Source organism: Capsicum annuum, chromosome 3 (assembly GCF_002878395.1).
Source record: "Capsicum annuum cultivar UCD-10X-F1 chromosome 3, UCD10Xv1.1, whole genome shotgun sequence".
NCBI classification, from domain to species: Eukaryota; Viridiplantae; Streptophyta; class Magnoliopsida; order Solanales; family Solanaceae; genus Capsicum; species Capsicum annuum.
The window spans coordinates 19,947,843-19,959,498 of NC_061113.1; positions in this window are offsets into that span (position 1 = coordinate 19,947,843).

An 11,656-nucleotide genomic window follows, 5' to 3' on the forward strand; every position below is an offset into this window, starting at 1 on the left:
GTCCCTGTTTGTTTCGCCGGAGCTCCGTCAAGTTCTGGATGCCACGGTAATCGGGGAATGGGTTAAGGTTTCAACATTTTTCAACGAGAACTCACCGGAAAAGTTTGATTCAACATCTATTTTTTCCCCTTTTCGTTCACCTTTTCACTGTTTTTCCTCTCTCGAATCTATTCACTATTTCTCCCCATTTTCTGTTCCCAAATTCTTTTACTGTGTCTATGTTCATCTCTCTATCATTGTGTGTCTGTGTGACTCTATTGATACTCTATGATCTGTGAGGGGTGAGAATGTATTGTTGGTGTGATACTGAGGCGTTTTGTGTGTATTCATGAGTGTGTGTATCAATATATCGTGGGTAGTGTATTGTTTTAAAGGGAATAAAATGTGAGTGGGGTTAGGGTGGGGTAGGGGGTTGTGAGGTGGTGAGATGTCCAAATTAGTTAGGTGGTTGTTGAGAATTTGTTATTTTGTTTTTAGGGAAGCAAAAAAAACCAACCTCTGAAAGAAAATGAATACAGATTCACAGAAAAATTCTTTCAATAATTTGTCGGGTACGTACCCCCATATGTTGAGGAAACATTTCTCACTAGTCATGGACGTCTCAATAAAATTAGTGGCCTAAAATTAAATTTTTAATAAAGGCTTAAATATATATATACAAACATACAAAAATAATATTATAATAATTTAAAATTATCTTTTTTTATTGCATATTAGTTGTTTGTATAGTATTTTTAAAAACACATAACTTTTTCTTTCACATATTATATTAATATATTGACTATTTATAAAAGTAAGAATTAATTCTAGTGAATAAAGACATTAGACATTTATTTGTATAATTCTAGTGAATAAAGACATTAGACATTTATTTGTAATATATTAACTTGGATGTTGTTGTAAAAATCTTTTTCGTTAATATAAAGTTTGAATTGTTTAATCCAGTATCCTAAAATATTTTTAGTAAAAATTAGATGTTTTTTTCTCTCTTTATTATTTCTTTTTTAAAAAAAATCAAATGTATTTCTCAAACTTCATTATTATTTCAAGTGAAGTTGAAATTATAAAATTTAGAGAAAAGACATCATTTCACCTCTCAACTTGTCCTCAAAACTTACCTTTAACACTTTAACTTTACGTGTAATTATTTGACCATTAAACAACTTTCAAGTGAATTAAATACAACCTTATAATCACAATCCCAATCTCACAACGAAGAGTACACTACACATGCGTTATGTCATTACCACATCATCGTCATGTCATTGACACGTAACAAATTACTATTTAAATTAAAAAAATCTACACACACACACACACACATATATATATATTCTTTCCCCCATTTTCTTTCTTCTTCAAACCACACCACCCCTCTTTTTCTTTCTCCTCTTTCAGCCCACCCTCATTCCCTATTTTCTTTCTTTAAATCACCCCACCTCCCCCCCCACCCCTCCCTTTCTTTCTCCTCTTCGAGTCACACCCATTCCCCACTCCTGCAACTCTCCACCCACCTCTAATTTTTGTCATTTTCCCCTATTAACACCATCAGAGAACAACCACGAAGACATTGGATTAAGATTTTTCTTCCATTAAACACCATCTCAACCTGAAATCCATCTCTCTCAATGTTTCCAACCACCAAATTCACCCTTGAAAATGTAAACAATTATCATTTCCAGAAATAAAATACTAAAAAATTTCTTTGTTACAAGTGACATAAATAAAGAATAGAAAAGGAACAATGAACTTTAAAAATAGAAGTTATGAAATTTTTTTCTAATTTTGTTGTTCTTCGAACTGAATCAATGAAGCAATTCAGTGTCTTCATTGTCTTCGTTGGAGAATGTGTTAATGGAGTAAAATGAAAAAAATTGGAGAAGAGTGCTGTTGGAGAATGTGTTTGAGGTTGTTAGTGGAGGAATTAATGATTCAAGAAAATGGGTGTTGTTGTTAGTTGCTGTATTGGAGAAGAAAAAAGTGTAAGGTGTGGGTGCGGGGTGTGGGGTGTGGGGTGGGGATGGGGATGAGAGGTGAAGAGGGTGGGGGCATTGAAGAAGAAAGGGGTGATTTTTTTAATATATATAGACCATCGCATTTTCAAAATAAAAGACACATTATTTTTTCGTGGATTTTTTTTAAAAATTCAAGGCAACATTAGGGGTGATACTAATTCACTTTAAACTTATTAGGGGAGGTGGGGTAAATAAAAGTATATTAAGTTAAAGTGCTAAAGTAAGTTGTGGGGACAAATTCAGGGTGAAATGATGACTTTTTTCTAAAATTTACTATTAAAAGTTTTGAGGCCTCAAATCTTGGGGGCCTAAAGCAAACGCTTTACTAGTCTTATCCTTGAGTCACCCCGACTAGTAGCATAGAATTTATTCATGTATTAGTAGACAATGCGTTATTTATCTCCTTTTATGTATCGGCTATAACAATCTTTGTTGAAAAATATGTTTTATGAACACAAAATATACAAAGAAGAATATAAAGATGAAGAGTTGACAATATCAACGACGAACACAGGATTTGAGACTTGAAACACGCACGAAACATTTTTTTAAAAATGATATTTGCTCCCTCTCCTTTGCGAGATTGCTATGAGATTATATGTAAATAGTTTTAGTAGATATGACAAGTCTATTGAATTCTGCACTAAGCAAATAGTTAAGAAAATCTTTTGGAAAACCCAAACTTATTAAACTTGATCTTTTGGAAAGAAAATTAACTCTTTGGGAATGGTGTAAAGAAAAGTATTTTGTGAAAGTTTTCTGTAAAGATGCTTGTAAAAGTAACGTTCGAACTCACAAGAGGTTTGAAAAGACACATATTGAAAGTACACACCCTTTCATTAAAAAATACCTTTTCATCAGAAAACACTTCATTAAAAATAAAAAGACACCTATTACAATTATTAATTTACTTTAAACAAAATTCAACAACCTCATTCTCATTTCTTACAGAGGATCCCCAAGATCTCCTTTTAAAATTACACTTCACCCCTCTATTGTCTAGTGGTCTCCAATCTACTTGTGACATCTTAATTTCTGGAGTATAGGATTCTAGTGATTGAACCAATGAACTCCATTTATATGATGCATGCTTTAAAATTTTCCTTTTTTCATGAATAATATGATATTAGGCATGATTTGATATACCAGTTTCACCATGTACATTTTTCCTCCATGTCTTATAGCACTCCATATTTTTCATAATTCCCATAAAGTAATTACTAGCACTAATTGAAAGATGTATTCCACATCTTGGTTTGTTCAGACATCCCACCACAAATTAATCACTTGATTTAGGTTTAAGTGTTGTGATATGTTAAACCCCATAGGTTTGCAGAATGTATTACATGTGTAATGTGCAATAGGTAAGTTGAGGAAAACATGTGATAGTTTTCATTGTTTGCTCATCATAACAGTTACACATAAATGTGAAATGGAATTTTCATCTCTTCCATGTCATGATGTCATCTAAAGACTCATATGCTTTTCATAGTTTCCAAAAAAAAAAAAAGGATATTTTGATAGGCAATTACCTAATTCACATTTTTTTTGTGGACTACATACAGTTCTTTTCTTTGTCTCATAGGTTATATGTTATTTATAGAATATGAATTTGCTTCTCATCTAGCTTCCAGATGTTTAGAATTTCATTATTCCGAAATTTCATTATTTTAATTCACTTTCCCCTCCCATGTCTTTTATTATTCTATTGGTGAATTGACATTATCTTGTATCATTATTAATTATTGAAAAAATACTCAGAAAAATACCTGAACTTTGACCGGATTTGCAGTCGAGCGTACTGAACTTTGTAAAGTCTTATTACCCACCTAGATTTTTCTAAAGTGGATTTAATTCCCCCCAAAATGTAATACCCAGTTTTGGCGGTTGGTGATGTAATACACGCGTCAATCTCGTTTTTATACGTATTTTTTAAAAATAATTTTTATTTACTTTTTTCTCCATTCTTATTCTTTTCATCAATTTTCATCATTTTTCACCAAAATATTGACCACCATTGCCAAAATTACCAGCAGTAAAGACAACATTGCCATGAATTTTTCTTTTTCAATCTATTAATCTGAGGTGATAATTGATTAGCAACAAAATGACGAAATAAACAACTAATAACCAGAAATTAGCAAATAAATGTTTGAGACTTTCACAAGGATCCCATAACCAACACAGTGGCTTGGGATGAGCTCATTAACATGCCTGTCTGACAACTTCTCTTCCGACGGCAATGTTGGATTGGTTGGTGGTGGCAATGGTGGGTTAATTTTACAATTTTGATGGAATTGAAGAAGGTTAATTTTGCTATTTTGATGGAATTGAAGAAGTCCCATTTGGTGTATGTGGTGAAATTGGGTCAAATTGATGGAAATAATTTTGCTATTTTAATAAAATTAAAGAAGACCCATTTGGTGTGTGTGTTGAAATTGGGTCAAATTGATGAAAATGAATTGGTTGTGTTGAAGATGACCCATTTGGGGGATGTGATGAAATTGTGTTCAATTTCAATTCAACAATGGAGCAACCATAGTGCTTTGTTGAAGACTCCATTGTTGAAGAGAAGAAAGCAAATAAAAAAATTAATAAAAAACATAAAATTATGAAAAATCAGAAAATTGAGGGGTTATGTGACAAAAAAAAGTTTTATAACTATTTTTTACACTCTCACGCGTTGAATGTGTGTGAATTACACGCACTTGTCCAAGTAGGCAGATATATGCCATTAAAATACAAAAATAAAGTCGCCCAGGGGTAATAGAAACCCCGCAAAGTTCAGTATGCTCAACTGAAAATTCAGACAAAGTTCAAGTATTTTTCTGAGTATTTTTCCTTAATTGTTTAAGCTTTTTCCACTTGTGAGATTTGATGGACCTATTTATTTATTTCTTCCTACCCTTCCTTTTTAGTCATTGGGTTCAAGTTATCTTTGTTGGGAAACAATAATAGATTTCACTATCAATTGTGAAAATAAATAAACTACAACAATAATAATATTTCTTATATAGTAGTATCCACAAGTTACAACAACAACAACAACAACAACAGCAACAACAGCAACAACAATAACAGTAGCAGCAACAACAACAACAACAACAACAACAACAACAACAGCATCAGCAGCATCAGCAACAACAACAACAACAACAACAAAAACAGCAACAATAACAACAACAACAACAACAGCAACAGCAACAGCAACAACAGCAGCAGCAACAGCAACAACAACAACAACAACAACAACAACAACAACAACAACAACAACAACAACAATAATAATATAACAAGATTGAAATATAGATAAATCTTATTATTATGATATTTTAGTAATATATAAAATACTTGAGTCGTGCTAGGCACTGTCCTAAGAAACTATTTCTGCAATATGAAATATTTTTCCAAGATTAAACAAGCACTTTCCTGATTAATTAGAGAATATCCGAAATTAAATAAGTCTTCCCTAATTAATCGGAGGATACATGAATCAATAAAATTAATTATAAACCAACAAGTTTTAACTTAGAAAGAAAATAATAAAATTATTATAAGATAAAAGCAAGGTGAAACAAGATGAGAAAAAGTAGAGGGGAAGGAGATTAGGAGAATATATATGTTAAGTTGCATTTTTTATTTGTTGAAAGTGTTGGCTATTTATAGCCAATTTTAATGGGTGGGAGATAAAAGCAATTAATAAATTAATTTATTTACTTTGGCAACAAGTATTTACTTTATGTATTCTCCAAGTACATGTTTTAATTAGCCCCCAAGTAAAATGATTGGCCATTAAGTTGTCACATCGTCAAATTAATCTTTTTTTCTCTCAGTATTTAAAAAAGAAACTTTCATATATTTATTTTTCACTTGAAAATGAAAAATATTCAATTGTAAAATATTTTAAAATATCTTACAATCCCCCATATATTTTAAAATATTTAAAATAAAAGGATTAAAACTTGTTGGATTTATATGGACAAAATGCAATAGGTTTAGTGTCTTTTGGAATATGAACCAAACTTAGACAGATAAAATTTAACTTACAGAAATATTGATGAAATATAATATTTCTATGAACCAAATAATTTTTATTGTAAGTCAGAGACTTTATCAATCACACTTTGATCGTAAGTTTATTGTTCGACATGATTTTGCGCCAATAGGCCATGCGCGTGACTAGTATTCATGAGACCTCTAGAGATTAGGCTGAAGTCTCATAGAAACGGCCTCATTCCACTTCTCATATAGGTGAATTCATCAAGTGTGCACTACTTGAAATACACCATCCATAAGGACTATGAATTCATTAAGAGCTAATAACTCATCCCTAAATTTTAGTAGTAGTTCAAGAATTCTCAGTAAGTGCGCAGAGTCAATATCGACTTGTTATTACCTATATGAACCTACTTCATGGGATGTCCAATCACATAGATTGGGTTACCATCTCTATTGACAATTATATTGGCCTTAAACCCATCTCTTTTGAGGTTTGAAGAATTAATTTTTTTTCTAGTCAGGTTTAGTCAAAAGAATTAATTTTTTTCCTACAGGTTTGAAGAATCAATGAAAATTATTCCACCTCTCAGCAATTGCTTAACAACATCATGTCTCAATTTCATATGTCTACTCTTACAATTGTAAGATTTATTCTTCGCAATAGCAATTGCAGTTTGACAATCACAGTGTGTAGATATAAGAAACATCAAATCATCCTTTGTAAAAGGGATATTTGCTACAAAATTTCTTAGTCACTCAGCCTCAGTTTCAACTAGCTCCAGAGCTACAAACTCTGACTCCATATTCGATCTGACAATGATCGTTTGCTTAGCTGATTTCCACGATATTACACCACCACCAAAGGTGAACACATAACCACTAGTGAATTTCTTCTCATCTGAATCAGAGATCCAGTTTGCATCATAACATCCTTCTAAAGTAGAAGGAAATCCACTAATAGGATTCCATAACTCATGGTTCCTCTCAAATATCTCATTAGTCTCATTAATGCTGGCCATTGCTCTTTACTGGGGTTATGAGTATATCTACTTAGTCTACATACAACATATGTTATATCAGGTCTGGTAAAATTCATCAAATACATTAGACTCAAAATAATTTGTGCTTATTTAGATTGGACAGTCGAGTCACCATTATTATTTTTCAATTTAAAGTTAGCATCGTAAGGAGTGGCTACAAGAGTTACCTTCCAACATTCAAACTTCTTAAGAATCCTTTCAACATAATGTACTTATGTTAATATTTTTCCATCGTCACTTCTTATAACTTGAACTCCCAATATCATATTTACTTCACCCAAATCTTTCATATCAAAATTAGTAGACAAAAATAATATGATATTTTGCACAATATTTAAACTTGCACCAAATATAAGCATGTCATCAATATATAAGCAAACTATCACATAATCATTGTCTACCACTTTAGTATAAACACATGTATCCACTTCAATAGAAGAAAAGTCATCTTTAATTAAGACTAGATCAAACTTCTCATGCCATTATTTAGGATCTTGTTTAAGGCCATAAAGAGATTTAATTAATTTGTCACACCCCTTTTCGCTCGGAGGATTCGAGTCAAAGGGTTTTTCCAATTAAAGTGACTGTTTTGAATAGGGATTATTTTTATTTTACAGAGTCACCACTTGAAATTGATTTATGGTGTTCCAAGTCACCTTTTTTAATCCCTAGTCAAAAGAAAATGACTCTTTATTATGGTCTGCGAAAATAGAAGATCGGGTAAGGAATTCTATTGACCGAGGGGAAGGTGTGAGGCACCCCTCGAGTCCCGTGGTTCTAGCACAGTCGCTTTTATTGACTTATCCTGACTTAAACTATTTTGATAAATTATGTTAAGGCCTAAAATCGCCCATTTTTTAATTACACTGAAAATAGCTATCTATGTCTCTTATATTAAATAAATTGGTGACAATTTTTTTTTTTTAAAAAATTACTTATCAAGGTGCATTATTGCATCCTTGAATTTTTTTTAAAAAATTTCTCGAAAAGATGCGTATGCCGCATTCTTAATTGAGATAAAAATTAATTATTATATTCGCCTAACGCTTGCAAATTTGCTTACCTAAAATGCTACTTAATACTATCATTAAACTTTACCAAAATTTATTTAAAGCAATTAATTAATTTAATAAAAAAATTATCAAAATAATATACTTATAGAAATTTATTGATGATATTAATTAAAATCATATAGGACTACATATCATGTAAATACATATCACTATATGCATTCACATTACCGAACAAAAAAATTTTGGCTCAAAATTTTCTTCTCAAGACACATATTCCAATACAACACTCCTTCATTTTTTAAATTTTTATTAACATATAAAATTATTTCTTCCAAACTTTATTAATGCTATTTATAAAATTATTTATTACACTATCTTAATTTACAATAAAATCCACATCGTATCACAACATCTGTTAATCCAATATTGACACACAATTCTATCACATATTCCCACACTCACTATTATCATCTCATACTCTATTTTTCTCTCAGAATTTACGCATATACGAAAAACCCAGATACTTATCTCCATTCTTCATTTATAATAATTTATAAAATATTAACATTGACATAGAAAAACAGAGATTTTCAAAGTCAGATTTTCCTCAGACTTAAATGACAGTGGTTAGAATCTAGGACGGGTTGCTGGCAGATCTGAAAGAGATATGGTCGGATTTGCAGGGTTGAAGCTGGTAAGCTGTTTTCCGATGAGATGGTACGGTTGAGGATCATAGGAGTTGTTAATTTGGGATGCTGGCCGTCTGGTAATCAGATCCGGAGGCAGTATCGAAAAGAGAGAAGGGCGTCATCACGGCGTCGTGGTGTGGCTGACGATCAGCGGCGGCAGATCTGGGGAGAGGAGTGACGGCGTAGGTGAGGGGAGGGGGGATAGAGCCAGCGTAGGGCTGGCTGATATCGCCCAAAAAGGGGAAGGGGAAAGGCGGCGGCAATGGCTGGTTTCCGGCGATAAGTCGCCGAAAGAAAAAAAATTCTAATCTGCTTTTTCTTTCTCCTTTTTTTTTTTACTAATTTTTCCATGTTTGTTGTACTTTGCATGTTATGTAATGTGTACAAACTAATGAGTTACATATACGTGTACAGTGTGTGTAAAAGACGGATTCGGTGAATACATGTATGTGCTGTGAATATTATCATCTGTATGAATAATATTCTATACTGTATTTGTCATATATGGATGAAAAGTGAGACATAATATTAAAATTTTTTACTATTTACAACATACATAAAATACAGACATGACAATAAATTCATACAATGTTAATTCATGAAATCACCAAACAATCATGTTATGATTCAGTTTATAACAAAAAAGTTACAAAATAAAATACAGGATTACCGAAGAAACCTGCGATAAAAATAAAGCAGAAATCTTGAAAATAGTTTCAGAAACTCAATCGTTATCCAAATTCAACTTCACCCTTTTTGTTTGATATTCTTTTCTCTTTTCTCTGGTTTTCTCTCAGTTTCTATGGTATCTAATGCAGTGTATAATACAGTGTAAAATGTATGTACTTTGTCTTAGGGGGGTGGGAGTCCTTTAAGTAGAGAAAATTTGGGGGGAACAGTTACTTTTTTTGGGGGTGGGGGGTGGGGGGAAGTTAATCCTATCAGACAAGGGAGGAGAAAAATTCAAATTTTGAAATAAAATTCTCTTTTTTTTAATAATAATAAATAAAGATAAATAATAATAATAGATATGAATATAACTAATTAATTTAATTTTTTAAAGAAAATATAATAAAAATTATAAATAACCTTAAACAAATATAATTAAGACAATATTAAAATTACTTATTTTATTTAAAATTTAATAGGAAATATATATATAAATATATTTTTTTTAATTGTTGCATTATTTTAGAATTAAATTAAAATAAAAATAAAATATCTCAAATATAACTTTATTTATTTATTTATTTATTTATTTTTAACTAAAAATTTATTTAAAATGAAATAAGAATTAAAATAATACCAAAGCAAATAAAATATTTAATGTCGATAAATAGGTTAAAACTCGGGGAGGGTCAAAAATCACGTATCTACATTTTGTCCCTCTTTGTGTGAAATCTCAAAGAGTTTTCATACGAAGTAGACAAAGAGGTGATTTTTGATCCTCCAATTATTCAAAAAGTAAAGATAAAATAAAATAAAATAAAAAATATGACTGAGTCCTAATTTTGGATCGTCTACATATCCCGGGTTATAAGGAAATCAGGTCACTTGTAGTTCAAATGAGGAAAAATGATGTGGCAGTGAGCTAGAGATCGAGTCAGGTTCCATCGAATTTTCGATTCACGACATTCTGCTTTTACATTGAAATGAATAACAAAAATTAAAATGAAGATACAAGTGAGAAATCCTATCTATGCTATTTTTATTTTTTTTTTGGAATTTTGACTTGAATCTTCATGACTTCTCAAATGGTGAGATAGTCATTATTTGAGTTGAACTTGATACACAAAATGTTCCTCCTCGTCGGCTTTTGGCATTAGAGTGGAACTTGCCAATTGTTTTTTACTTCAGATTTTCTTCTGGCTTGGACTTGAAAATTTTCACCCTATCCTTCAGGAGGGCTCCTGAATTTGCAACTGATAATGTTAACCCTATTCTTCAGGTGGGCTCCTGACTTGCTACTTCTTCACCCGGTTCTCCAGGGCTCCTGACTTGTTACTTCTTCACCCTGTTCTTCAGGCGGGTTCCTGATTTGTTGTTTCTTCAACCTGTTCTTCAGGCGGGCTCCTGGACTTACAATTTCTTTATCCTGTTCTTCAGGCGGGCTCTTGGACTTTTCTTTTCCTTCACCCTATTCTTCAGGCTTGCTCCTGGACTTTCTCTTTCTTCACCCAGCTCTTTAGGCGGGCTCCGGGACTTCTTCTTTTTTTTCAAATATATTCCTGAACTTAAAATAAAAGGTGACACAGAAAAATAACATCCCATTCTTTCGGAGGGTCCTGGACACAAAGTAAATTTTAATTCTTCAGGAGGGTCCTGAGCAAAAAGTAAATTCCTATTCTTTAGGAGGGTCTTGTGCAAAAATAAATTCCCATTCTTCAGGAGGGTCCCGAGCAAAAAGTAGATTCCCATTCTTCAGGAGAGTCCCGAGCAAAAAGTAAATTCTCATTCTTCAGGAGGGTCCTGTCCCATTCTTCAGGAGGGTCCTGAGCACAAAATAAGTTCCCATTCTTCAGGAGTGTCCTGTCCCATTCTTCAGGAGATTCCTGAGCACAAAATAGATACCCATTCTTCAGGAGGGTCCTGTCCCATTCTTTATGAGGGTCTTGAGCACAAAATAAATTTTCATTCTTCAGGAGGGTCCTGTCCCATTCTTCAGGAGGGTCCTGAGAACAAAATAAATTCTCATTCTTTAGGAGGGTCCTGTCCCATTCTTCAGGAGGGTCCCGAGCAAAAAGTAAATTCCCATTCTTCAGAAGGGTCCTTTCCCATTCTTCAGGAGGGTCCAGAGCATAAAATAAATTTCCATTATTTAGGAGGGTCTTGAGCACAAAATAAATTTCCATTCTTCAGGAGGGTCCTGTCCCATTCTTCAGGACCCTCCTGAAGAATGG